This window comes from Lutra lutra, chromosome 3 (genome assembly GCF_902655055.1).
Source record: "Lutra lutra chromosome 3, mLutLut1.2, whole genome shotgun sequence".
NCBI lineage: Eukaryota > Metazoa > Chordata > Mammalia > Carnivora > Mustelidae > Lutra > Lutra lutra.
The window spans coordinates 53,182,110-53,209,221 of NC_062280.1; the positions used below are offsets into that span (position 1 = coordinate 53,182,110).

General features: G+C 35.9%; 1 long non-coding RNA gene across 1 annotated transcript; it reads right to left on the reverse strand.

Annotated features, from left to right (window-relative positions):
- Positions 1-1,279: 1,279 nt before the first annotated feature.
- LOC125094895 (uncharacterized) lies at positions 1,280-26,380 on the reverse strand. Its single transcript, XR_007125733.1, has 3 exons — positions 26,222-26,380; positions 15,688-15,695; positions 1,280-1,293 (listed from the first exon to the last, which is right to left on the reverse strand). It is a non-coding gene; the product is annotated as an uncharacterized LOC125094895 (long non-coding RNA).
- Positions 26,381-27,112: the final 732 nt, after the last annotated feature.

A 27,112-nucleotide genomic window follows, 5' to 3' on the forward strand; every position in this document is an offset into this window, starting at 1 on the left:
CACTAGACTCAGAATTGCTGAGAGGAGTTATAGATTTCTCATTTTCCTATTCTCTACCACAGGTTCTGGTACATTAAAGACACCTGACAGATGATTTTTGAGTAATGAATGATGTAAGACATTACATATGTCCCACAATATATAAATATATCCTTCTTAACATACTTGAAAACGACATATGGGATAAGGGGTTGATACACAAAATATATGAAGAACTCATACAACTTAATAACAAAGGACCAAGTAATCAGATTACAAATGGGCAGAGGACCTGAATAGGCTTTTTTCTAAAGAAGACATACACATGGCCAGCAGACACATGAAAAGAGGTTCAACAATCCTCATAATCAGGGAAATGCAAAATCAAAACTCCAGTGACATACCACTTTACATCTATCAGCATGGCTATTATCAAAAATATAAGAAGTAACAAGTGTTGGCAAGGATGTGGAGAAGAGGCAATCCTCATACACTGGTGGTGGGAATATAAATTGGTGCATCCACTATGGAAAACAGTACGGAGGTTCCTCAAAAAACTAAAAATAGAAATACCATATGATCCAGTAATTCTACTTCTAGGTATTTGTCCAAAGAAAACAAAAAGATATATGCTCCTGTTTGTTGTAGGATTATTCACAGTAGTCAAGATATGGAAGTAACCTAAGTGTCCATCAAATGGATAAGAAGATGTGGTATGTACATACACACACACACACACACACAGTGCAATATTACTTGGCTGTAAAAAAGAATGACATCTTGCCATTTGGGGCAGCATGGATAGAACTAGACATTATTATGTTAAATGAAATAAGTCAGACAGAGAAATATAAATATTGTATAATTTCACTTATCTGTGGAATATAAGAAACAAAACAGAAACAGATTCATAGATACAAAGAAAAAACTGGTAGTTATCAAAGAGGAGAGGGCCTGTGGGTATGGGCGTAATAGGTGAAGGGGATTAAAAGGTACCAAACTTCCAGTTAGAAAATAAGTCACAGGGATCTAATATACAGCATAGAGAATATAGTCAATTACATTATAATAATGTTGTATGGTGACCAATGATAGCTAGACCTATCATGGTGATCATTTCATAATGTAAAAAAAGTATCAAATCACTATCTTGTAGATCTGAAACTAGTATAATTTTGCATGATCAATTATAATTCAACTTAAAAAAATCATAATCATTATGTTATATATCATAGCAACTGACACTACACAATACAGTGTATGCCCTATACAGATACGTGATATCAGATACGTGGAAGTCAATTCATTTTAATGCTTGTTCCAAATTTTTGGGCTGACTAATGAAACATCTTAAATCCTTTGTTTCTGTACCAGTTTGTCATTCACTAGCATTTGTATATAGATGTTTGCCACTACTGAAATGTGAATAGCAATCTGGATCTTTAGGGAATATTTCTCGCATTCTAAGGAGTAACGCTATTATCCTGTCTAGTATATTTGGTACAAAGAATTTATAATCTTCAAAACCTTAAGCTTATTGTAAAGTTTTTACTTTAGTTTGTGGTTACTTTAGAAAATTCATATTCTTGATTCTTTGAGTTTAATATAAAGCATGGTTTCAAAATATCCCAAATATAAAAAAGCAAAATACCAATATCTCAAATATAAACAAAAATAAAGTTTTTATCTTGATGTATTAATTTTAATTAGCTATTTTTAAAAAGATTTTATTTATTTATTTATTTATTTGTCAGAGAGAGAGAGAGAGAGAGGCAGAACACAAGCAGGCAGAGCGGCAGGCAGAGGCAGAGAGAGAAGCAGGCTCCCTGCTAAGCAAGGAGCCCGATGTGGGACTCAATCCCAGGACTCTGGGAACATGACCTGAGCCTAAGGCAGTGGCTTAACCAACTGAGCCACCCAGGCACCCCTAATTAACTATTTTAAATTTTAAATTTAACCATTTCTTCATAGAACTTACCAATATCAGAATCCTACCATTGCTATTTTTGAAGCTATGGTATATTAGGGTTATTCGGACAAACAGTACTGAGAGATTATGAAGTATTGCCTCACATGATTAGGGAGGCTGAGAAGTCCCATCATCTGCCATCTGGAAGTTGGAGACCTAGGAAAGCCAGGGGTTTAAAAGCCTTGAATGGTAAAGAGCTGATGGTGCAGATGCTAGTTCAGGGCCGAAGACCTGAGAGCCAAATGTTCTGAGGGCAGGAAAAGATTCATGGCCTAGCAGGTAATCAAGTTGGGCAAATTCAAACTCTTTCTGCTTTTTTGTTCTATTCAAGCTCTCAAAGGACAGGATGACTGGTTGATGGCCAGCCACATGGGGGAGGGTCATCTGCTTTACTCACAAACATACCCAGAAATAATACCTAACCAGCTATCTGGGCATCCTGTGGCCCAGGCAATTTGACCATCACCCCTTCCTTGTTGACTTGGCACAGATACACACCTCCTGACACCATACTTAATCTTCAAATGAGTAGATTAGCAAGATAATAACTTTGCCTTACACGATGCAAATATCCTGCATACAACTGAAAATACACTGTTTCCTTGGAAGAAATGGTAAAGTTCTTGAGTGATATTTACTCTTCTTCTTAATATTTTATAACCTAAATACTGTGATGTAAAATGAACAAACTTAAATTCTATGATATAGTTCATGCATCTTATAGTACATGGTAAGGGAGTAAGAGAAGAAAGAAAGCAACAATGCATGCACACACACACACAAACATATTCATAATAAAATAAGGAGGAAATACACAAGACAATTATAGTCCTCAGTCTATAACTGGTCATAGAATTGTAGCTGAGGGGCGCCTGGGTGGCTCAGTGGGTTAGGCCGCTGCCTTCGGCTCAGGTCATGGTCCCAGGTCCTGGGTTCGAGCCCCACATCGGGCTTACTGCTCGGCGGGGAGCCTGCTTCCTCCTCTCTCTCTGCCTGCCTCTCTGCTTGCTTGTGATTTCTCTCTGTCAAATAAATAAAATCTTTAAAAAAAAAAAAAAAAAAGGAAATGATTCAAGCCAGATCATATGAAAAAATTATTAGTAGGTACAAAACTAAGTGCACATTTTAAAAAAAAAAAAAAAAAAGAAAAAAAGAATTGTAGCTGATATTTGTATCTACATTCCAGTCTGTATTCACTTTGCCTTTAGCAATCATCTCAGCTGGTAATTGTTCTTTATGTGGGACAGTGACACAAACCTTCATTCTGAAGGGTCTGGGCCTTGAGTAATCTTATCTGTATTGGGTTATTGTAGTTTTCCAATGGCCTTAATCATAGGGTATGGAAAGCTAAGAGATGTTCTAGGGAGGATCACCTGTATTCCAGACATCCTCTTCCTTATCTCTACCATGGAGAAGTAGTCCCATTTCCCCATCCAGTACCATAACTCCTTACTTTGCCTGTTAGTCCAGAGACATAAGAAGCCCAACATGGTTGGGTGGCAGTCTTAACTTCTAGTTCAGGATAATCATTGTGTCTCTTAATGAAAACCTTTTTTCCTCTGCAACTAAGATCTCTGGACCAGCAGAGCATGACATCTTGGGAACAATAAGCAACTACTGTGCTCGTGGGTCACTAGAGGTAAATAATAGTGGTGTCACTTCCATTTCTGGACCTATGAATCTTAGTGATGGGAGAAATAACACCATATATGGGATACTAATTGAGAGCATATACAACCTTCTAGTGAATCTTGCCGCCCACCTACAAAGTATCCCCACCTAGCTTCTGCAGGCTTTCAAAAGGTCATTCCAATGTTCTACCAAAAGACCAGTGAATTCCATGAGCATGGGTTCATTGACATGTATTTTTTTTTTTCCTGCAGAGTAAGTTCTTTGATCAGAAGTAATGTTGTGTGGAATACCATGATGGTGGAGAAGACATTCTGTAAATCCAGGGGCAGTAGTTTGGAAGAAGCACTGTATGCAGGGAAAGCAAATCTATATCTAGGATATTTATTTTAGTAAAGACAAGATGCTGCCCCTTCTATGACAGGTCATCCTATCCACCTGAGTATTAAAATCCTCCTCTGCAGAGGGTGGAGGTGGGGGGATGGTGGGGTGAATTTTTATGTAAAACAAACAAACAAACAAACAAACAAACAAAAACCAGTTCCTTTGTTGCAGGAGGTAATAGGTAATTGAGAGGAAATGACCTCCTGTTGACCCAGGAACTGAACCTGGCAATCAGAAGCCTCTTACTCTCTCTGCTGTCCTTGGAATGTGCCAGTGTTCCCACAGTGGGAATTGTTTTCAAGGATGCAAACTTGAGAGAGGAATGTGCTGTTGAGAGACCATCTGGAGGGTATATATGACTGAAGCCAGTCATATATACCCTCCAGAGCAAAGGCCAAGATTTACTTGTCTTGTGGTTGCCCAAGACAAGCCTTGCACCTATCAGTCTTGTATGTCTCTTTCTTCAATCTCTCACTACCCTCCCGGTATGGGGTCAGTTTGCAAATCAGTACTACCTCAGAAAATCACTGTTAGAGTGCAGGTTGCATGAAACAAAGTAAGAAAAAAAAAGATGACAAACTAAAAAGATGCTAAAAAAAATAATGCTAAGTTTAAATAAGTCAGTCAAAGAAAGACAAATACCATATGATTTCACCCATATGTGGAAATTAAGAAAGAAAACGAACAAGCAAAGGAAAAAAGAGAGAGAGACAAACCAAGAGACTCCTAACTATGGAGAACGAAGTGATGGTTGGGGGAAATAGGTGATGGGGAGTATGGAGGGCACTCGCGATGAGCACTGACTAATGTATGGAAGTGTCGAATCACTATACTATACACCTGAGGCTAATATAATGCTGTATGTTAACAACGCTGGAATTAAAATAATAAAAAAGCCTTTATTTTCATATTTGTACTTTTTGATATTACATTTTCATTTCAATTTACATAAATGTTTATGCAATAAATTCTATTCATCTTTTCCTTGGAGATATTGGTGATATCCTCTATTGCCATTAAGCTTAGAAAATCGTTCTTCATCTAAATGTCAGTTAAATATTCTCATATATTTTCCTGCATTTTATTTGCTTAAATTTTTAAACTAACAAAAACATTTTTTCATGTTTGAAATATCATAAATATCTTTAAATGAGTTTAATCTATACAAATCTAATAAATACAGAGGCGGTTATGACCAAATGGAATTTTTATTGCCTGCAGGCTTATACTTAGAAACAAGAGAATTTAACTATTTCATTCCTTTGGTGTGAATAATAAGACTATACATGACAGTAGAGCCCTGACCTACAACCTCTGTGGCAAGAGGCCTGGGGAAACCCAAGTACCATCTCCAGAGACCTCAGCTTAGCAAGGTCAAGAGTTGGTCAATGACTTCCAGCTACTCCAATATTTGCTGCTACTTCTAACTCAGGACCAACCAGAACAACCAGAGGAAGCCAGGCACGTTTCCCTAAACAAGAACATGAGATACCCTGCTTCTAACTAGCCTACCTCCTCATACCATCAACTTCCAATCAGAACATACCTGAAGCATCCTTTTTTTTACAACACCCCCCCTCCCTGTAAACTTTCCCACTTCCTCGCCTACATTTAAGGCTCTGGCAAATCCAAGTGATGGTAGCTGAGTCCCTTGCAATAGCCAACTCTGAATAAATAGCCTATTTGTTCTCATTTTGAAGGTCTTCATTTATTTCCAATGTGACATGTATTTTGAGCCTGAATGCTTTGTGAATTTTCTTTTTTACCTTTGGAATTAGAATAATATATAAAAATATCATGGTATGTTGTATCGTACATTGGTCTTTTATCATTAATTTATCTGTTTGTTTTGTTTTGTTTTTAAGTAGGCTCCACACAAAGTGTGGGGCTTGAACTCACAACCCTGAGATCAAAAGTTGCATGCTCTATTGACTGAGCCAGCCAGGCACCCCTATCATAAGTTTTATGTGTAATTCTCTGATTACTACCTTTTGGTATACTCAAGTCCTTTTTCATGGTCAGACCTTCCATGTTGTATCATGTATTGCTCTTCTCTTCCTGTTTTTATTTTATTTTATCTTATTTTTTAAAGATTTATTTATTTGAGGGGTGCCTGGGTGGTTCAGTGGGTTAAAGCCTCTGCCTTTGGCTCAGGTCATGATTTCGGGGTCCTGGAATCGAGCCCCGCGTTGGGCTCTCTGCTCAGCAGGGAGCCTGCTTCCCTTCCTCTCTCTCTGCCTGCCTCTCTGCCTACTTGTGATCTCTGTCTGTCAAATAAATAAATAAAATCTTTTAAAAAAATTATTTGAGAGAGAGAATGCAAGCATGTGAGACCTCAGGGTGGGGGGTGCAGAGAGAGAGTATCTCAAGCAGACTCCCTGCTGAGCACAGGGGCCTCCACGTAGGACTTGAACTCAGGACTCTGTGGCTGAGGTGAGATCTTGACCTGAGCTGAAACCAAGTCTGTTACTTAACCAACTGAGCCACCCAGGTGCTCCTCTTCCTGTTTTTACATTTTATTTGACAGTCAGTGTCATCGTTTTAGGTCTCAGTTGTCAGAATTCTGTGTCTTTTATCTTCTTTGTCATGGTTTCAACAATAGTTCTTTTACTTTCATATTCTGTTCTGTTTTTCTTCTTAGTTTGTTTTTCTTTATGCTACTCTTATTAATATAAATTCAACCCTGCCACTGTCTTTTGGTATTTCTCACACTCTTATTTCCTCACCCATCATTTTTGTCTCCCCTTGCATTTAATTTTGTTTACACCTTAGAAATATCTGTAACGTGTTCTTTACAATGCTTTTGAAGACAAGCAAGAAGCTTCTAATTTGCTTTTTTTTTCTGTTTACTTAAAAGCGTAGTTTTCAAACTATTGGTCTTAAAGCTAAGGAGATCGTATATATATAAAGAGTTAAGCAAGAGATAATCTTCAAGGTCAAATAATTAGCACATTAACCCTGACTCTACCTGCTCTACCTGATTGTGCTGGGTTGGTGAAATCTCTTAATTCCTGTTTCTTAATTTTTCACCTGAAAGTAGGAATAATAATATTCACCTATTTTGGGCCACTGAAAGATGAGTATGAATCAAAATATTTTTGTGTTTGTGCCAGTGGTTCCCAAACTTCAGTGGGTGTGGAAATCACCTGGAGAGTTTGGTATGGCCCTTAAGTTTGGAGCCTGTAATTTGCTGTATTAGCACTTCTAACAAATTCCCAGTTGATGTTAATTCTGCCAGTCTATTAGTCCCACCACCACACTGAGAATTTCAAAGTATATTTTTATGTTGTTTAGGTTTTTTGTTTGTTTTATTTACCAAAGATAAAGCACATTGTGCCTAACTCAAACCTCTGCTTCTCAATAAATTATCACAATAACAAAGTTCATGAACTTTCTTTTGCCTGCTGATATACGATTTTAATTTTATCTTTAGTTCTAGTGCTACTATTTCTTTTGGCTTTCTGGTTATATTCATAGACATTTTAACAGAAAGTATAGAGAACAAGAATTAAAGCTGGAAAATCTTGTTTCCATATTGAATAGGGAATCCTATATTTCTGTACAAAATTTCACCATATGTAGAAAAGCTAATTTGTCTCTTCTGGCTATAAATTCAATGTTGCAAAATCCATGCCTTAGAGCCAGGTAATAATGTGCTATTATAACTTAATACTGACAAGTGGTAACCAAAAGTAATTTTTACTATTATCATTATTTATATTACTAATATCATCATTATTATTTGTCTAACATTTTATCGTTTATACTATAGTAACAAGTATGGTTATAAGTTGGTCTCACACATGCAACCTCACTTTATCTTCATCACAGATATGTCATTTTGGTTTTATTTTCCCCATTTTAGAAGTGAAATTACCTTTGCTAAATGATGGCTCATGACAAAGTCCAGCTTAAGCCCATGTTTTCTGATTCTAGTTTTAGTGCACAGAACAGGTAGTATGCTAGAAAGACTGGATGAACAATACCACTGAAAAATTAATTAACAAAACATGGCAACCTATAAAATATTGGGGTACAGAACTTTGGTTTACCATATCACACTTGTCTCTTGTGCCCTTGTAAGCTCTCACAGCAGAGAGCCTTCTGCTGTCTTCCCTTATTGTATAAACCAATTTAACCTTGAGTTTTGCATTTATGATGGTGGGCCCTGTAAAGTTTCAGGACTATGGCTGAAAAATTTGGCATTCTTTTTGTGACACTCAAAATGTCAGTTAAGATTCCATGTGTGTGTATCATTTATATATTATTTATATATGTATATATACTATGTATGTGTACATATATATTCATTTTCCTTTCCCTTTTCCTTTCTTCTGAAAAAGACCAGATTGCCTGCTTGGTGGTTTAGTCAAAGCAAAGGGAAATGATTGCAATTCATTAAACAGGTCTGAAATATGTCTCTATTTCCCTTAATCTTCCTTGGAATTAGTTCAATTTGTGTGGCAGAGTGCCTTCTCCCCTTCCTTGCAGTGTTGATGTGGAAATGCTAGTACTAGCATCTCCTCCTTTTTCTGAATTGAATTTTCTACTCTATAAACATTTCACTCTTTTCCTCAGCATCACTCAGAAAAAGATATTTTTTTCTACCCAAAGTACATTAACTGAAGGTGGGAGCTGGACTAGATACATTAGAAAAGGATAGCATTAAAGGTTGGATTTCGGTACTTGTTTTTACTCATAAGTGGGATATTCTAGCTTTAATGGTGTGTTTTCTGTCTTAAGCTCCTGGGATTTTTACTGTTTAGCTTTTGAGATTGGGTGAGGATATGTGGTTTTTATTTGCTAATGAAAGATTAATTTGGTTGCTACAAGATCGATTCTATTCTGCTTTCTGAACATATTTTGCTTCTCAGCTCCTGTAGGAAGTTGAAAACTGGATAGCATCCCTTCTCATAGTGACTTGGCAAGTACCTCTTAACTTGATATGGAGAAATGCTAGCAGTTTTTGATTCACATCTCCTAAACTGATCTCCTAAACTTCCTTTTTTCGGAGTTTCCTTTTCATTGCTCATAATAATAGGGCAAGCTGGTCACTGGGATCCATTAATTACAATGTGAATTAAATGATTTAATTCACTTAAGTGATTGCAGACTCCTTTTGGGGTGACAGTATAGCTCACACCTATCTTTGGGAACTCCTCCTTACATTCTCATTTGTACCCTGCAGTACAGTCTACCTGACCATGACTTACTGATTAAGTTGGGTTTCTGTTGGACTTCAAAATAACCTTGAAGGAGTTGCTTATTGTTTTGGAGTATTCCAATTGGCTGTGTGAAACATCGAGGCCTTTGTTTGCTGTTATATATTTTCTAGATTACCTTCAGATCTACAATTCAGTGATTAAATCATGTTAAGTTAACATAAGTTAGGTAAAGATTTACTTGTGAATGACTCCCGAATATTCAAGACCTGGTTATGCACAAGTGCAAATGGCATGATTAAAGGCTAAAATAAAGTACATTTCGTAATTGGCATTATGTCTTGACCTCAGCAATGTGCAGTAAACTTTTCCACCTTTTTCAGAAAGCTGATTATTCTCCTTGGACCTCACTAAATAGAGAGAGAATTTGGATATTGATAAAATATGTAGTCTGTGAAGGCAGACTGGGTTATATTACTAGCTCTGCCACTTCCTACCTTTGTGCCCTTGAACAAGTTACTTTAAGATCCTATAATTTGATTTCTCTAAAATGGGTATAATAGCAGTATCTTACTTCACAAGATTCTTGTGACATTTAAATGCATTAACCAACTACGTATTCTAGATTTTCTCAGTTGTCTTCTTACTAAAAAAAAAGCTTCTGGGGGCGCATGGGTGGTTCAGTAGATTAAGAATCTGCCTTCAGTTCAGGTCATGATCCCAGGGTTCTGGGATGGATGGAACCTGGCAACCAGCTCCCTGCTCAGCAGAGGTCTGCTTCTCCTTTTCTCACTCTCTCAGGTAAATAAATAAAACCTTTAAAAAAAAAAAAAAGCTTAGAATATGGTTATAATATATAAATATGCCACACATAAACTATGGAGTTTGACAACTTTATTTCAGCATAGATTCATCTGGGAACATGTCTGTTATTCAGAATTGTCTCATGATGACAATCTGTGTTTCATTTCAGTCTAGGTAACTTTGTCATTTTCATAATGTGTCAGGCCTACATGAGACTCAATAATTAAGATTGTCATAAACCATATAGAGCCTCCTGAACCATGTGCCAAGACCTTGGTGCACGAAAGGGCAAAGCAATGCTTTAGAAGAATTTAGCACCATTGCGAAACTACTTAGGAATATAGCACGTAGTATTTGGTAGCAGACAATTATCTCTGTTAGGAAGCTTGAAAACAGTATCACTGTGTCCCATAAGGTCTTATAGCACATATGGTGAGCTGTTCTGATGAAAGTACTAAGAGGTCATCTGTGCTTGAGTCGAGTCTAATTTGTCTCTGCATTCTTTGCCCTCCTCTGGTAAAACATCTACCTTTACCCTGAAAGGATTTTAACTCTGGGAGGGGGGAAGCAAGCCCAATCAAAGGCGGGGAGAAACCCACTATATCTATTTGTGGTTCTCCAGTGATTTTACTCAAACCTCATTACATTTAGTAGATGTGCATATCATGAATTTTTCACCTCTCACAGCGTTAGGATGTAATGGGTTGTTTGTTAGAAATGAATTCATCATCGTCTTTATTCTTCCATTTAGATCTAGGACATAGCAATTATACTTTTTCAGCTTTTAGCTGGGAGAGGAGTTTCCAAGTTATTCGTCCTCTGGGATAACCTGGAAGGCGAAGTGGAATGGCCAGGTGACAGAGTGATGACAGAGTACGAGTATAGTTAGCACAAACAACAAGTGATACAAACCTAAACCTTTCCTGAGAAAGTTGTGCTTTCCACTGGGTGGAGGCCCGAGAGATCCTGCCGCTGTTTTCCTCCAGACTGTTATGGAAATATGGAATAAAATTATATGCCAGACACTGCATTAATTGGTCTGGGGGGTTCCCAGGTGAACTGCGCATTCTATCATTTTAAAAATGCTAATGGTTTAAGAGTAGTTCCAGCCTCACCAATTATGAATGATAGTATGAGTGGGGGATGCTACATGAGAAGTTATGTAGAACATGTGATTTGAATGCAGAGCAAGGGGGAGATTAATTCTGCCCCGAGAACTGAGGTTGCTCCTAGGGATAGGTTTTCAGAGGAGTTACTGAGCCGGACGTTGCAGGATAATTAATTGTTTTCTAGGAAGAGTTTTGGGGTCAGGACATTTGACGTAGCAGAAGAAACATGTAGAACATGCAGAGCTGCATGGGTCAAGAGGAAAGATGACATGCTTAGAGAAAAGTAAGACATACAAACCAAGCATTTCTAGACTGGAGGCCAGAAATGTATGGAAGAACGATAGTAGAAGAAAATAAGCTCAGGGAGGGGGGTTGGGGTCTAGTCGTGAATCGCTGGGGATGAAAACATCCTGAGCAGTTTGATTTTCCCACAAGGAAAAAGGGTGAATTATTACTATTTTTTATTTAGAAGGATAACTCTGGTATTTGTGTCTCAAGGATTGATAGAAAAAAGGAGAAATTCCTGGGTGGGAGTTCAAATAAGCGGAGATTAGAACACTCCTTGTGAGAGATGATGAAGAACTTGGCCCCCAGAGTTACAAACTACAGAGCAAAGAGGAAATGAATTCAGGGATACTTTAGGAAGTAGAAAAGAGAAATATGTATGCTGATTGGATAAGAGCTGAAAAGAGGCTGAAAATGGACTCTTGAAGTTTCAAGTGAGGTGGATCACAATACAACAAATAATGAGAATGTAGGTGGAGGTAGAGGGGGTACTAGCACAGATGAAAATTTCAGTATTAGAATGCTAATTTTGAGAAGCTTTTTGGTGACTCAGGAAGAGGTAACAAATATTACTTGGAAATAGAAGTTTGGTGCTCAGTAGTAAGTTCTGACCCGACTATGTCAATGCATAGATAGTCATTAAAGGCACGGGAATGAATAAAATCAACCAAGGAGGCATGTAGATCAAGAAAAGAGAAAATACTGTGATCAGAATTATCTGATCTGGTCAGATGATTAGGAAAAAGAAAAGGAAAAAAAGAAGACCATTTCGCGTTGAGATGCTTTTGAATGCCGTGAACAAAAAACCTGATTCAGACTGGTTTCATAAAGAGAGTGTTTATCTCAAATGTTGCAATGAGTTTTCAACTTCAAACTCTTTCTTAGGCTTACTTTCCTCATCAACACCCAATTGTTGCTTAGAAGGAATTGGGTTTATATGCTTGGGGAGAGGAAGAGAGAGAGGGAGAGGAAGAGAGTGAGAGAGAGGAAGAGAGAGAGAGAGGAAGAGACAAAGAGGGAGAGAGAGAAAAATAGAGAGGAAGAGAGTTCTTTCATTTAACAGTGAGAATGAAAGCTGCTCCCTTCAGACTGATGGGACCAAGTAAAATATGTGCTCATCTCTGGTCAAATAATAATCACTGGGGAAAGGCCATTGTGGTACAGGCTTGCCATCATTGGTTAGAGGTTTAAAATCCCCATAACTAACTGAGAGAGGCTATTGTTGGGTAAACACAAAGGTTCCCTCTGCTTAGCCTAGTATTTGTGTCCAATGGTTGCTGAGACTAATGCAAATGCATCTTACAGAGAGTAGAATGTTATTTGAGCTCAGATTGGCTCAAAGACATAAAGATGGGTTTTTTGGTTGTTTTTTGGTGTGTGTGTGTGTAAGAACATAAATGCTTATGTTTTAAAAGGTATAAAGAAGGTGGGTTTTCATAATATCACTTACTCACTAGTTGCTAAGCATCTCCAGCTCTGGCTAGTTGCCCAGCCACTGGCATCCATCCTCTCTTTATGGAGGGAGTTATTCAAACATCACCAACAGGCTTAAACCCCTGCTAGTGACCCAATCAAACCTTTTAATGCACTATTTATGCTTTGTTATCCTCCCTTGCTTTTGCTAAGACTTTAGTATTTCATCTATCGACTTTATCAAGATCCCAAAGCGTAAGGCAGATTTCATTTTGGTATAGTTAGTTCTCATTTGGAACTTCCTATTTTAATGCTCCCTGCTGAGTTCCACACCATTCCTGGAGTTGCCACTCCATCACCTTCAGAGAGAGCCTCTTCTGGTCTCTTCACCTCTGCCTCATGTGCCTAAGCCTGAATTTTCTTGTGTCCTTTAGTTCATGGTTCAGCTCCTATTTTCGATCCTATTCTGTTCCTCTGTCTGCCTTTCAGAACTGGATTCCTTCAGAACTAGGAACCTAACTCTTACTATTTCAACTTGTCTTGGTTCTGAATAGTGAATAGAATTAACAAACAGGTCATTTGCTGTGTTGAATATTCTAGATACCCATTCTGCCCTGGTGGACAATATGAGGTGAAGCCTGGGCTCTCTCCAATACCCGAGATATCTGACAATAAAGACACCACCCCGCCTCACAGATGAACATGGAGAGAGGATGCTTGTCACCGTCAGCTTCACTTCCTCCATAGCTCTAAACAGATTTTCACATATTTCTATAGTCCAAAAAGTTTATATATCATGGATTTTAAAGAAAACATTTGGTATGTAATGATTTTGACATTTGATTTTAAAGAAAACATTTGATATGTAATGATTTAGTGCTCTTATTTATATACTTATTTCTTTATAACAATTAAACCAACTTTTAAATCAAAGCCAGAAAATACACTATGATAACTTTGGGAAGGAATTCAGACCTTACTTGCATTCAGCCTATAATTTATGTAGTTGAAAATGGAGTATTTATGCAATTTGCAGAGCCAACACGAATTTAGCTTAGCTTGTACTGTTGACGAATCATGACTATTGATATCTATCAGTTAAGTAATCTTAAAACCAATGCAAGTTAGACCCCATCTATAGGACATAAAGGAAGAGATTCCTTTCCCCAAACCATTTTGGTGTTTCTAATCTGTCAGTCTGAATTTATGTCACTAATTTGGTTCCAGCTTTATCTGTATTATTTCTTACTCAAGTTTACAATAACGAGTTCTTCTGAGATTCTAATGTTATCGGGAGGCCACTTTTTGTAAAACATTTGAAAGGAATAATACTTACACAAAATAGGGACATTGTTCATACAATTGACTGTACTCAATATGTTCCTATCTTTTAAGTCAGGTAAATGTCTGAAACCGAATCCTTTTAATGACTTTCCTCTCCTAGCTCTTTATCACCTACAGGGTGGTTAAAAAAAATTAAACACTTTAAAAATATACTACTCAGTAAGTTGGATATATGTGAATATGTAGCCAAAACCAATTTCAAAAGAACAAACAAGAATACCATTACACATGTTCAATATGTATCCTTTATTTCACAGGGCACACATCAATTTTGTGGTTGAATTCTTTCCCGATTTTTTTTATTTCTGCACATCGCCTTCCTTGATTGAAACAGGTTTCACTATGTGCTCCTTCCTTTCCTTAAAGCTGTGTGAAAGAAGTGTTACAACATCAAGCTCATTAATCTATGCCTCTTAGAGTCTTGTGCTTTGTTCTCTGGGCATCCCCTCTTCAAGAGTTTATTACATATATGGAGTATATAAGTATGTAGATATTTTACCTTTCAGATGTGCTGTCATATTTAGAGGCGATTGTGTCATATTAAAATAAATAAAAGGGAAAATTGTTACATTTCTTGGCCACTGTTAGAAGACATAGAACCAATGTTTATCTTTCTGTTTAGTGCATAAGATAATTCCAGTATTATTTTATTATCATTTTAAATATGTTGTACATGGCAAGAATAAAGAAAATAGGGAAACTATCAAAAGTAATAAGTACTTTTCGGGATGCTCTGGGAAATGAACACTTTTTCATCCACTGTTGATGGACCTGGGAGGTCTTAAATATGACTGTCCTCAATAAAAACTCCTGACCCAAAAGGTGCATTTTAAAAATGGATTTAAATAATAGAAGATGGAAAGAAGATAATAGAAAATGGAAAATTATGTCATTTTATATCACATATAGATCTTAGTTTGTTACTCACAGACATAATGTAACAACAAAATAAAATTAGAAGTTGGGGGCGCCTGGGTGGCTCAGTGGGTTAAGCCGCTGCCTTCGGCTCAGGTCATGATCTCAGGGTCCTGGGATCGAGTCCCGCATCAGGCTCTCTGCTCAGCAGGGAGCCTGCTTCCCTCTCTCTCTCTCTCTGCCTGCCTCTCTGCCTACTTGTGATCTCTCTCTGTCAAATAAATAAATAAAATCTTTAAAAAAAAAAAATTAGAAGTTGGCACTGCAAACATGAATGGAAGGAAAATCATACTTGTTATTAAATGTTATTAAAATGCAGAAGAGAAGTATATACAATGTACCATGATTTTTAGAGAAGGCCTGATTTATGGAGATGCCTCAAAATTATAAATTTCATATAACCAAGTAATGCACTGTATTTCAGAAATCAGTGTTTTGATGTAGTAGATAAAATACAAAGATTATTGTGTTAGAGCTAAGAGAAAAGATGTTTTTGAATCAACTTCAACTTCACAATATAACTCTATAGTTTCCTAACAATATATATTTTTTTTGTTGCTGGACAATCTTCTGTCATATTTCATTAGTGACTGCATGTAATTTATTTAAACACATTAAATTGCATCTAATATTTTACTATTACAAACAATGCATCAATGTCATTTCACTTGTCATTTCACATATGTAAGAATACATATATTTCTATAAATTTTTAGATACGGAATTGTTGCTGGATCAAAATTAAATGCGTTCATTGTGCTTCTGAACTCTCAGAAGTTTGTTTTGGAACAAGTAAAAGTATATAATTAATAATATTAGAGGTAATCTATGAAGAATCATGTCACATACTTATTTCTGAAATTTCCTTCTTATAATGAGCATTGAAAGAATTTCTCTATGGCATTAATATTTCATTGCTAAATGATGATGTCTCATTATCTTTTCTCTCTGAATTTATCTCCTCTTAAACTTTTACTTTATGCTTTTATTTTATAGGAGTATCTGATAGAATTTTGTGTTTGCAGTGGGGAATAAGGCATAGAAAAGAAAGGTAAAAAGACATGACAAATTGGCTATTGTACAGCGATGATTTGATGATAACATTAACTGCCTTTTTAATTCCATTGTGACAGAGAAACAATTCATTTTCTTCATGCTTGGCAGAATCATTCACCTATGTTAAGTGATTCCTTGAGCCTTGCTCCTATCACTCCAAAAAGGCACTCTCATCTTGATGGTATGCCGTTCAAAGTAAGTATCAATTTTCAGATTATAGTAATTAATGCTAGTCATTTATTTTAAAGACTTTATTTATTTATTGGAGAGCGAGAGAGTGAAAGAGAGAAAGCACGGAGAAGGGGAAGGGTCAGAGGGAGAAGCAGACTCCCCACTGAGCCAGGAGCCTGATGTGGGACTTGATCCTAGGACTACGGGATCATGACCTGAGCCACAGGGAAACACCTAGCACCCAGATGCCCTAGTTAATTATTTAAATGAAGGAAACATGTTGAGAGAGAAATCAATATATCATTATTATTACCCAAGTAAACTTTAAAATGCTGGGGCCATCCAAGAACCGGGAGGGACTGGAGTCCAGTCACGTATATGGCTTTTCTGATTTGATTTATCTTTATGCTTTCAAGGTTTGTTTTTAAGTTTTTAAAATGGTGTCTAGAGTAGCCCTGACTGTAAGGTTGGTTTTCAATCCACTATCAAGGTATGACCACAGTTGGATATCTACTAAATATCCCATGTATTCAACAAGGTCTCTCCACTTCCACTCTCACGGTTGTAACTCACCTAGAACTTGTCATTATTAATAACTGTGTTACAACCTCGGACCAATATCTCCTCTTTCTGCTCTATTGCCTCTAGACCCCTTCCTGACCTTTAACAGTCTGTTTTGCTGGTTCTTCCTCATCTCCCAGACCTCCAAGTACTTTACTATGTCAGCTCAACACCCTCTTTTCTATCTTCACTCACTCCTTTCATGAGTTTCACTATTTTCCCTCAAGGCCAGGCAGGAACACACAGGACAGTAAGTCGGAGCAAGTCAAGGAATTGCTCACAACCCAGAAGCTGGAAATTAAGTTTGAAGCTGTGAGTTTAATTCCAGGTCTGTTGTGAGGCAAAAAAATGCTCAGAAAGGAGATGTCAAGAGAAAAGAGAAACATTGACATTGGAGGAATTCCTGACTCAGACACAAAGCTTCCTAGACTCAGTATTTCAGTAGAAACAAATTATTGAAATCCTAGGGCCTTATTCTAGGATATGAATAGTTAAAATGCATTAAGAAAATAATGAATAGACTTAAGTAGAGTGAAAGTGGTTCTAATTGTTTGCAAACAAGTGTTCTTTTTTTTTTTTTTTTCTATGCTTTCAACAAACCAAATAATTAGGAAGAATCGTCCTCTATAGTTTTAGTCCTTGGAATTTCCAGTGTATCCTGTTGAAGACAAAGAAAAATATTGCAGATATTACCTCCATGAAGCTGTTTGCTACACTGGAGCAGATGCTGAGCTTTCTTTAAGTTCTAAAATAATTCTTTCACTGAAACAATGCAAACTTTTGTCATAGTTTCCTTTCTTTCCACTACCACAATAATAAAACAAAACCAACCCATACGAACTGTTACCATGTGGACACAAATGAACTAAGCTCTCCCCTTGTTGTCACTTTGCCCCTTCAGGGGTATTTACTTGTGTCCTTTCTAGTGAAGAATCTTGCCTTATTTTTACAAAATTTTGAGATTTTATGACATACTATATCATTTCTTCCACCCTGGAAGAAGTTCTAGGTTCATCTAGGCATGCTAATACCTATGCTCCTGAGGAATTCTTAGAATCCTAGAATTTTTCCTAGGAATACCAAAGTAGTTCTAATTCCTACACGTCAAGTAGGAATTCCAAAAGGAATGCAGAATATCATCTTTTAAATCCATTTAATAGACTGAAGGGTTATACAGAAATGCATACATTCTTATTTTTAAGAAGATAGAGGAAAGTGCAAATTAAATCACATTTGCCATCAGAAATTCTCCTCCCATCAGGTTTTGATGGGTAATTGTCTCTATTAGGTCTCTACAGTAAGTTTTCATTATTTAGAAGATTAGGATATGGGGCGCCTGGGTGGCTCAGTGGGTTAAGGGGCTGCCTTCGGCTCAGGTCATGATCCCGGGTCCTGGGTTCGAGCCCCACATCGGGCTTTCTGCTCAGCAGGGAGCCTGCTTCCTCCTCTCTCTCTGCCTGCCTCTCTGCCTACTTGTGATTTCTCTCTGTCAAATAAATAAATAAAATCTTTAAAAAAAAAAAAAAAAAGAAGATTAGGATATAACAGCCCGGATAATCTACCTGGTGTAAAGACTGGTTATACAACATAATATGTCTATGCTTGAGCAAGTATTTAAACTCTGCACCTAAATAACCCATCTGTGATGTGTTGTGAGGATTAAACACAATAATTATCCCCAAATACCTTCAATAGTGCTTAACATATAAAAGGTATTCAACTGAGGTAATCATTATCTCTGTCTTTATGATCATAATTTTTTATTATCATTGCATTTTCATCAACTTTTGTAATGAGTGGATAAAATTTTACAAAAATGTTCATAATACATTAACTGGGAAAAACAAAAATATAGTATACTTAATGCTACTCTATAATACATGTTAGCAGGTAGGAAAGGATTACATAGCTATTTGCAATAGTGGAAATAGATATGTTACTGTGATTTTTTTCCCAATAATAATGATGATTTTAATAATATTTTAAGACATGATTTTAATTTAAAAAATAATAAGGTCTCTCTTTGCTTTAAAAGTTATCTTCCTCTCCTGACAATTAGTCTAGCCCCACTTTATTTTCAATTTGGTCCATGAAAACATGCAATGAAATTTCTCTAAAGGGACCTCTGGATCACTGTTATGGCACTGGTCCTCTAGTGATCATCCTTGGAAGGTAGTTTTGTCTTCTGGTGCATGCTTTCAAATTACTGCATCCCAGGCCAGAGAACTCCAATTGTTAGAAACTGTCCCCTTGGCACTGAGCTTACATCTGTCTCCCAGGATGGGTACTGATAGATTCCAGTTCTGCCTTCTGAAACTGTATCAGCAATTCTAGCATGTTTTCAAGAAAACATGCCTTTACTCTTGTAATAGAGGATTTAAAATAAGCCTAATCAAACAAGTCTATGGAAATACGTGTCTGTTTTACTCTGAATTTCAGTCTTGAGGAAATAATAGATCATTTACATACAATGTTATGGCTACTTTTAGTTCATTTTGGGATTCTAATTTTAATGTAATTTATAATATTTATCATATAAATGAATTACTTAAGTGAATACTGTTCGTAAAATACATTGCTCAGTTTTTAAATTGAATTTAAATTCAAAAACGAAACTTAGATATTCAGTTGAAATATTTTTAAAAGCATTTCCTATTATTATGTTTGATGTTCATATTAGGATATGTAATACAAGCCTCCAATTTATAGAAAATGAGATTTTTGGTTATCTTCAGTTTTGGATCTATAAAAATATATTTAAATTCCTTTTTTGAAAGGAGAACTGCTTTTTGATACAGTAACCTTGCAAATGTCATCCCAGCAGGAGAATTTTTGGAGAGCTCTGGGTAATAGAAAACACAGCTTACTAATCATAGTTATCTTGCTGGCGGGGTTTTCTCTTGAAAAAACTGTAATATACAGTTCCAAAGATTACTAAATTGCCAAAAGTGGTCATAAATGTGGATCTGAAGTATTCTTTTCAATTTTTGGTATATTTTAACCTGATTTTTACTTTGGAATAACCTAAAACTATAACACTATTTGAAGCTAAAATCTTATTCTATAAATACAGTGTTTACCAGCAGTTTAATGTACTTATCATTTTTTAAAAGTGAGTATTTTATTTAGTTATCCATTTTTAAAATTTTTTTTTAACTTTAAAGTTAATTAATAGGAGCACTTGAAAATTGGTACTCCTGCATGGTGATTTTACTTCTTGCTAAGATTCTGTGATCCTTAAGTCATAGTTAGAGATTAAGGGTTATTTTTTCCTTCCTTAAACATATGAAGATGAAACTGAGTAGGAAAAAGAGTTCTAAAACTATATTCTCTAACAGTTAGTATTTTAAGGTAAAGGGCTTTATTTCACAATTGTGACAGAATGAAAGGCCCTTATTGTTAGCATTCTGCTAGAATTATCAGGTATGAAGTGTTTGTTTTCTCCAAGCTTTTCCTTTTCTTTTTCTTTGTCTTTCTAATTTGTTCCTCTATTTAGAAGTTGGAGGAGTGACCAAATTAACCAAGGAGACTTTTATGTGTTTTTGCAAAGCAACTAATGTTTTATTCAATAGACCATTGGATACAACCAGTATTTATTAAGTAGCTGCTTTGTGGTAAACTAGGCATTTCCATAATCATATGGGTGAATGTATTATATCTGTTATTCAGAAGAAACTAAGGTTAAAGAATAAGTCATATAATGTATTAGGGCTACAATTTTAACATACGTAGGTCTTAACTCTATAGTTGTGACATTTCCCAGTTTCCCATGCTGCTGCTACAATAACAAGATACCAGATAATAAAATTAGTTATATACAAAATCAGAGTTGACATGAAACATTCCTAATATAAAACTTTTGCAAATTGAATATATTGAAACATACCAAACCTGTCTACCACTCTTCTTAACAATTGTATGATGTAACATTTAATGTATAACACTGACTCAAAATATGTTTGTTCACAGAATTAAAATCATCACAATAATTTTGTGAATTAGATGGAGTGATTGTATACTTACCCCATAACTGATAGAAAGGGAAATGGATACAAAGAAGTCTTTGGGTTATGAGTGTAGAAAGAAAAGTGTAAGTTGTGTGGTATTTTTTTTTAAGATTTTATTTATTTAAAAAAAAAAAGATTTTATTTATTTATTTGATAGAGATCACAAGTATTCAGAGAGGCAGGCAGAGAGTGAGAGGAGGAAGCAGGTTCCCCGCCGAGCAGAGTGCCTGATGTGGGGCTTGTTATGGGGCTCGTTGTTGGGCTCGTTGTGGGGCTCTTTGTGGGGCTTCTTGTGGGGCTCGATCCCAGGACCCTGAGACCATGACCTGAGCTGAAGGCAGAAGCTTTAAGCCACTGAGCCATCCAGGCACCCCAAGAAAAGTGTAAGTTTTAAGAAACTCTCAGATCTTCTCCCTGTCCGTCTTGCTGTTTGAAAACTAAAACATTCTACATAACCATTTATCATCACAAATACAAACTGTAACTTTCTTCTCACTCTCCTTTCTCTGTCATTGTCTCTCCATCTCTCTCTCTCTCATACACATACACACACATGCACGCATGCACACACACAAACACAGAGTTTTTTGACTTCGTAACTTGAATTCAGACATGGTACAAGCCTCTGTAAGTTTTGTGGTAAGCTCTATAGAGGCTTTGTAGACCTTCTTTCTTAGGAGTTATTTAAACTATGAAGGATTATATTTTATGTCCTTTTTGGGTTGATATTTCAAGCTTTGATTTGTGTGACCATACACTTTGAAAAATTCATCAAGTTTTTCCTAAAGCAATATAAACTTGAAGAGGAAGTAGTTCACCATTGGCTAAATTTTATTGAAAAATAAACAAGTGCTCAGAAATACTGTGGCTTCTGTGGTTACAAAATTTTTTGATTGTTCTCTTTTTCAGTATAATTCTAAATTTGGCCACCTCTGCCACAATGTGATGCTGACATAATATTTGACAGTGAAGGGCATTTAAGCCAACAGATCCAAGAGCCCTGAAACAAAATTGGATAACACTTTAAAAGGTTTCATTCTTCCACCTTCACAAGAAAATTGTGGAATGCAAAATGACAACTGTGCCTTAGGCATAACTTTTGAAATTTATCTTTTTTCCTCTAAGAACTGTTTTGTTGGGTTTTTTTTTTTTTTTTTTGAATATGCATTTTCAGCAAAATCTTGTCCTTGTAGACATGTCTATGCAACCTGGCATTTTACTTGGTTCATTTCTCTACAGTGGCTCTGTCTTCTAAATCTAAGTGTCAGTATAGCTTATCTCTGAGCTAGTGAACTCAGGTTCTCATTCAAGAGTGCATGGAACTTCATATATTCTGATACACTGGCTCAGAGTGTCATAACAGTGTAATTTATAACAAAATAATTCAGACTGCTTTGTTGACTTTTTTAAAATTACATTCAAGCAAATACTTGTAGTTCATCATTGTTCCTCATTCTTAATATTCTAGGATCAGACCATTTGAGTTTGAAAGGTGAGGTAAGAGCTAGTTTTTTGGAGTGTCAAAAAATGCAGGTAAAAAGACTGGCAAAAGACAATGTTCAAACCACAACAGTGCATATACATTTTTCTTGGTACATTTTTGTCTATTGAAGAAAAATAAAAGAATGGCATTTTGCATGTGGATTTTAAATATGGGTTTTTCAGTAGAGAAATTCTATTTATCTAATCTATCATCTCCATCTATCTATCTGTCATCTATCTATCTTGACAAATGAACAGGCAGGCACAGGTACAAAGAGACATTTTCCTATTTTACAGGTAAGTGAAATAAAACCAGTTATTACAGCTGAAATTAATATTAAAAGGATACTGGCCAAATAATTGTCCCACAGAAGAAAAGAAAATCTGATAAACAATTAACAAATAATGATTTTAACAGTTAACATACAATTACACCAAAATATATGGAGATGATACATGTTTTACATGTGCTATTCTATTTAATATAAAAACCTTTTCATGGGTACTATAATTGTCCTGATTTTCAGATAGAACAACTGAAACTTAGATTAACTACATCGCCTCTTTTTTAATGAACTGAATGTTTGTGTCTCTCCAAAAGTCATTATGTCAAAGGCCTAATCTCCAATGTGACGGTATTCAAAAGTAGGGCCTTTGGGAAATAATTAGGTTTAGACGAGATCATGAAGGTGAAGTGCTTTTGATGAGATTAGTGTCCTCACAAGAAGAGGAAGAGACGGGAGATCTCTCTCTCTCCAGGAATATCAACCCGAGGAAAAGTAATGTGAGGACACATAAAGAAGGCTGCCATCTGCAATCTAGGTAAAGAACCTTCACCTGATGCCAAATCTACTGGCACCTTGATCTTGGACTTGTCTCCAGAACTGTGAGAAGTACGTCTCCCTTGTCTAAGCCACCTAGTCTATGGCATTTTGTTACAGCAGCCTGAGCTGAGACAAGATTATATGCTAATAGGTAGCAGACCTCCAGATTTCACTGGACTCCAGATTTCACTCTGCCATATTCTGGAGTCTATGCACTTAACCACTGAAATATAAACTTGGATAAATAATGTTTTATCTTCCCAGCAGTGTGGCTAACATGGTTTTGTTCCAATTCCCAGATAAACAAAAGATTGAAAAAGATGAATGAGAGAATCTGCTCAATATCCTTTTCTATTTAAGGATCATTCCTAGAAGACCCCTTGCTGTATGGTACTTTTGTATTTAAATCAGAGAATTTGAGGATCTAATCGTTTTTCTTCCTGGATGCTACAAAATTAAGATTTTATCACACCATTAGTTTTCCAGACACAAACTATTTCTAAGAATGTGTGGTATTCCCCATTATAAGTGCTGCATATTAAATTGAAAATGAGCATAACAAGGAAGTTGCTGTAGACTGAGTGTTTGTGTCCCCCTCAAAATTCATATGTTGAAATCCTTACCCCCAATGTGAGCGTTTTAGGAGGTGGAGTCATTGGGACCTGAATTAGGTCATGAGGGTGGAGTCCCTATGATCGGTGTTCGTGCTTTCCTAAGAGGCCCAAGAGAGCTTCTTCACTCCTTCTGCCCTGTGGGGATCCAGTGAGAAGACTTCCAGGAAGCAGGCTCTCACAAGACCCTGAATGAGCACATGCTCGATATTGGACTTTACAACCTCCAGAATTGTAAGAAATAAATTTCTGTCATTTATAAGCTACCCAGTTTATAGTACTCTGTTATAGCAGCCAAAATGGATTAAGACTGTGGCCTTGGATAAAAATGTAGCTATAATGTTTGTCAGAGAGGATGAGACACAGATATTAAATGAGATGCAATTATTTTCATTGTAGTCAGAGTCATCTTAAGTAAATTAACCAATTAATATTTTAGAATGCTGGTAGATTTACATTTTTGTTTGGGAAGATTCAGTTTGAATACACATCTGTCACTCATTAGATTAACAAATATTTAATGAGCTCCTACTATATTTGATACATTGCATTCATCAAATAAGAAAGCAAATGTGAACACTGAATTTAAGAAAAAAAAACTTAGCAACTATTAATGTCATGACTTTTGCAAATAAGTAGTCTTTTGAATATCTTGGGGAAATGAGATAAGGATTATAATTAATGAAAAGATAAATTCTGAAAAATTCAATGTCTTTATTTTGGTCATGTAGAAATAGTCCTTTTCACATAAACTTTTATTAGCTCTACTATAGTACAAAATGTGCATTTGATCTGAATTTCAAGTTTAATCCACCTTCTCATGAATATTAATGTGAATATTGCTGAAAAATTGCCAAGACGGGAAACAATGGGAAAAAAAGAGAAGTTACTAGTTTGAATAAATCTTACATTTACTAACAGAATGAATCAAGTCAAGGAGGGGAAGTTGGACTCTTCAATTTGTAATAAAAGATTTCAAGGTTTCAAGCTCACCAACTAATGGAAGAGGAGACAAAAGAGGTGGTGAAAAAAATTTTTACAATGCAATGGAAAACCAGAGGTTTTATTGGAACCCTTAGTCTCAAAGGTCTAACAGATTAATCAGGAGTCAATAATGGCAAATTCCTTTTAATCAGACAATAGAGATACGAATTGTGAGGATGGAGTAGGAATTTGGGGCTTGTTAATCAGATAACCCTCTATATTTGGCCCCATATTCTCTAAAGATTTCTGTAATGAGAAAGAACTTTGGAGGGCAAATCCAAACAATCCACCCTAATCCTGTAAAAATTACACAACATGGAACTAAAAACAGGCTCTGGGGTTCAGAGATCTGTTTTCAGCTATAGTCCCTTTGCTTTACTTCTGCTTCTGATCATCCGTTGCTTTATTCAATATATGACAGAATGCTGAACCACCTCTAATAATGATGTCTTCTCTCTCTTTCTCTGGTTAAGCTACTTTAGCAGAACAATTTCTTTGCGGTTACATACATGCGTATGGAGCCCTAGAGAGTTATATATTATTTCTAAATGTGAATTTTTTATTTTGCATAACAAACATTGTCATTTTCATATCTTAGAAATCTATTTTAATATCTAGAGATCTATTTTATTCTTGGATAATTTAGCCATTCACCCCTGGTGGAAATTTAGTGAGGAAATTTGATTCTAACGTTTGTTCTTTCAAAAAGGTTGCTCTGAACACCCTTATACATTCTTCTTTGTGGTTATATATGTCTCTTTTTCTAAGATAAATATACAGAAGCTGAATTCCTATATAAGAGAATAAGATTATTTTTAATTATGGTAGACATTGTGAAATTGAGTGCCCTCAATTTACACTCATATCAGCAGTGTTTGGGAGTACCAATTTCTCCATACTTTCATCAAAATTTATCAGCCTTTTTCTTTCTTTTTTTCCTTTTTTTTTTTTTTTGGTGGGGGTGGGGGGATAATTATTATTTTGCTTTAATTTGCATTTCCATAGGCATACTAAGTAGCTTGTCATTTGTTGACTTTCTGATTTCAAAATTGAGTTTAAAAGGGAGTCTTAACTCCCTACACCTAATTTATAAAAATGAAATAAAAAGAAAACAAACACTTAAAGAGCTGAACTAAAAAACAAGAAAGGAAATTGCTTGGTAGATAAGAGTCTGAGAAATCCCAACCAGAATTAATCCTTGCTATTCAGTTTCCTTTTCCTGGGACATTATTTGAGTCTGTATCCTGGTATCAGCTTAATTCTTCTTACTGTGGTTGAACAGTTTTATGTCCATCAGCCCCTGTTAGTTCATAAGCAGGATATCAAAAACCATGTTTAGTTTTTCTTGATCTGCCAAAATATTCAACAGAGCTCTGCCCATTTTAGACACACAATAGATGTGTGTTGAATACTCTAACATCAAGATTAGGATGAAACCTTTCAAACTGGATATACTAGTTTTATAGGTCTCTGAATTATCTTCCCAAAGCCTATTAATTTGTTGTAATTCAAATTACAACAAGAGACCATACAAAGTCATAGGGGCATACCTCAGAGATTTTGTGGGTTTGGTCCCAGACCACCACAATAAAGTTCATATTGCAATAAAGCAAGTCAAATGAATTTTTTGGTTTCCCAGTACATATAAAAGTTAAAATTTACATTATACTCTAGTCTATTTGGTGTGCAATAGTATTATGTCTAAAAACAATGTGGATGCCTTAATTAAAAATTTCTTTATTGCTAAAAAAATTGCTAACCATCAACTGCACTTTCAGTAAGTTGTAATCACTGATCGCAGATCACCATAGTAAATATAATAATGAAAAAGTTGAAATATCGTGAGAATTATCAAATGTGGCACAGACACAAAGTGAGGAAATGCTGTTGAAAAAATGGTGCTGATAAACTTGCTGGATGCAAGGTTGCCACAAACCTTCAATTCATAAAAAAATGCAATAAAATGCAGTAAAGTGAAGCTTTATAAAATGAGGTATGCCTATCTTATTTTGCTCCATAATATTGAAATGATATATTTCTGAGCATGTAGTCCTTTAGAGGAAAATAACAATAAAAATACTTCTGTTTCAAATAATCTCTATAAATTCATATTTTTATGAGCAAAAATTGCTGATAGAATCAGAATGTTCCATGTAATGTTGTTATGGCAGGAATATGTGGAGAACTTCCAAAGGACCTTTCTATCGTAGACATTTCCAATGACTATTTCTCAAAATACCATAAAACAGACACACACCACAATGGAGATAGGATGAGCCCTTTTATTTAAAAGAAAGATGGGTTGAGGTGACTAGCTGTACAAAGATATGTCTTTGAGAATTATTATCAAATATTTCTGTTGCTGCTTATGGTCCTTAAATTGTGACCTAAAAGTAAATTGCTCATTTATCAATAATGGTCCA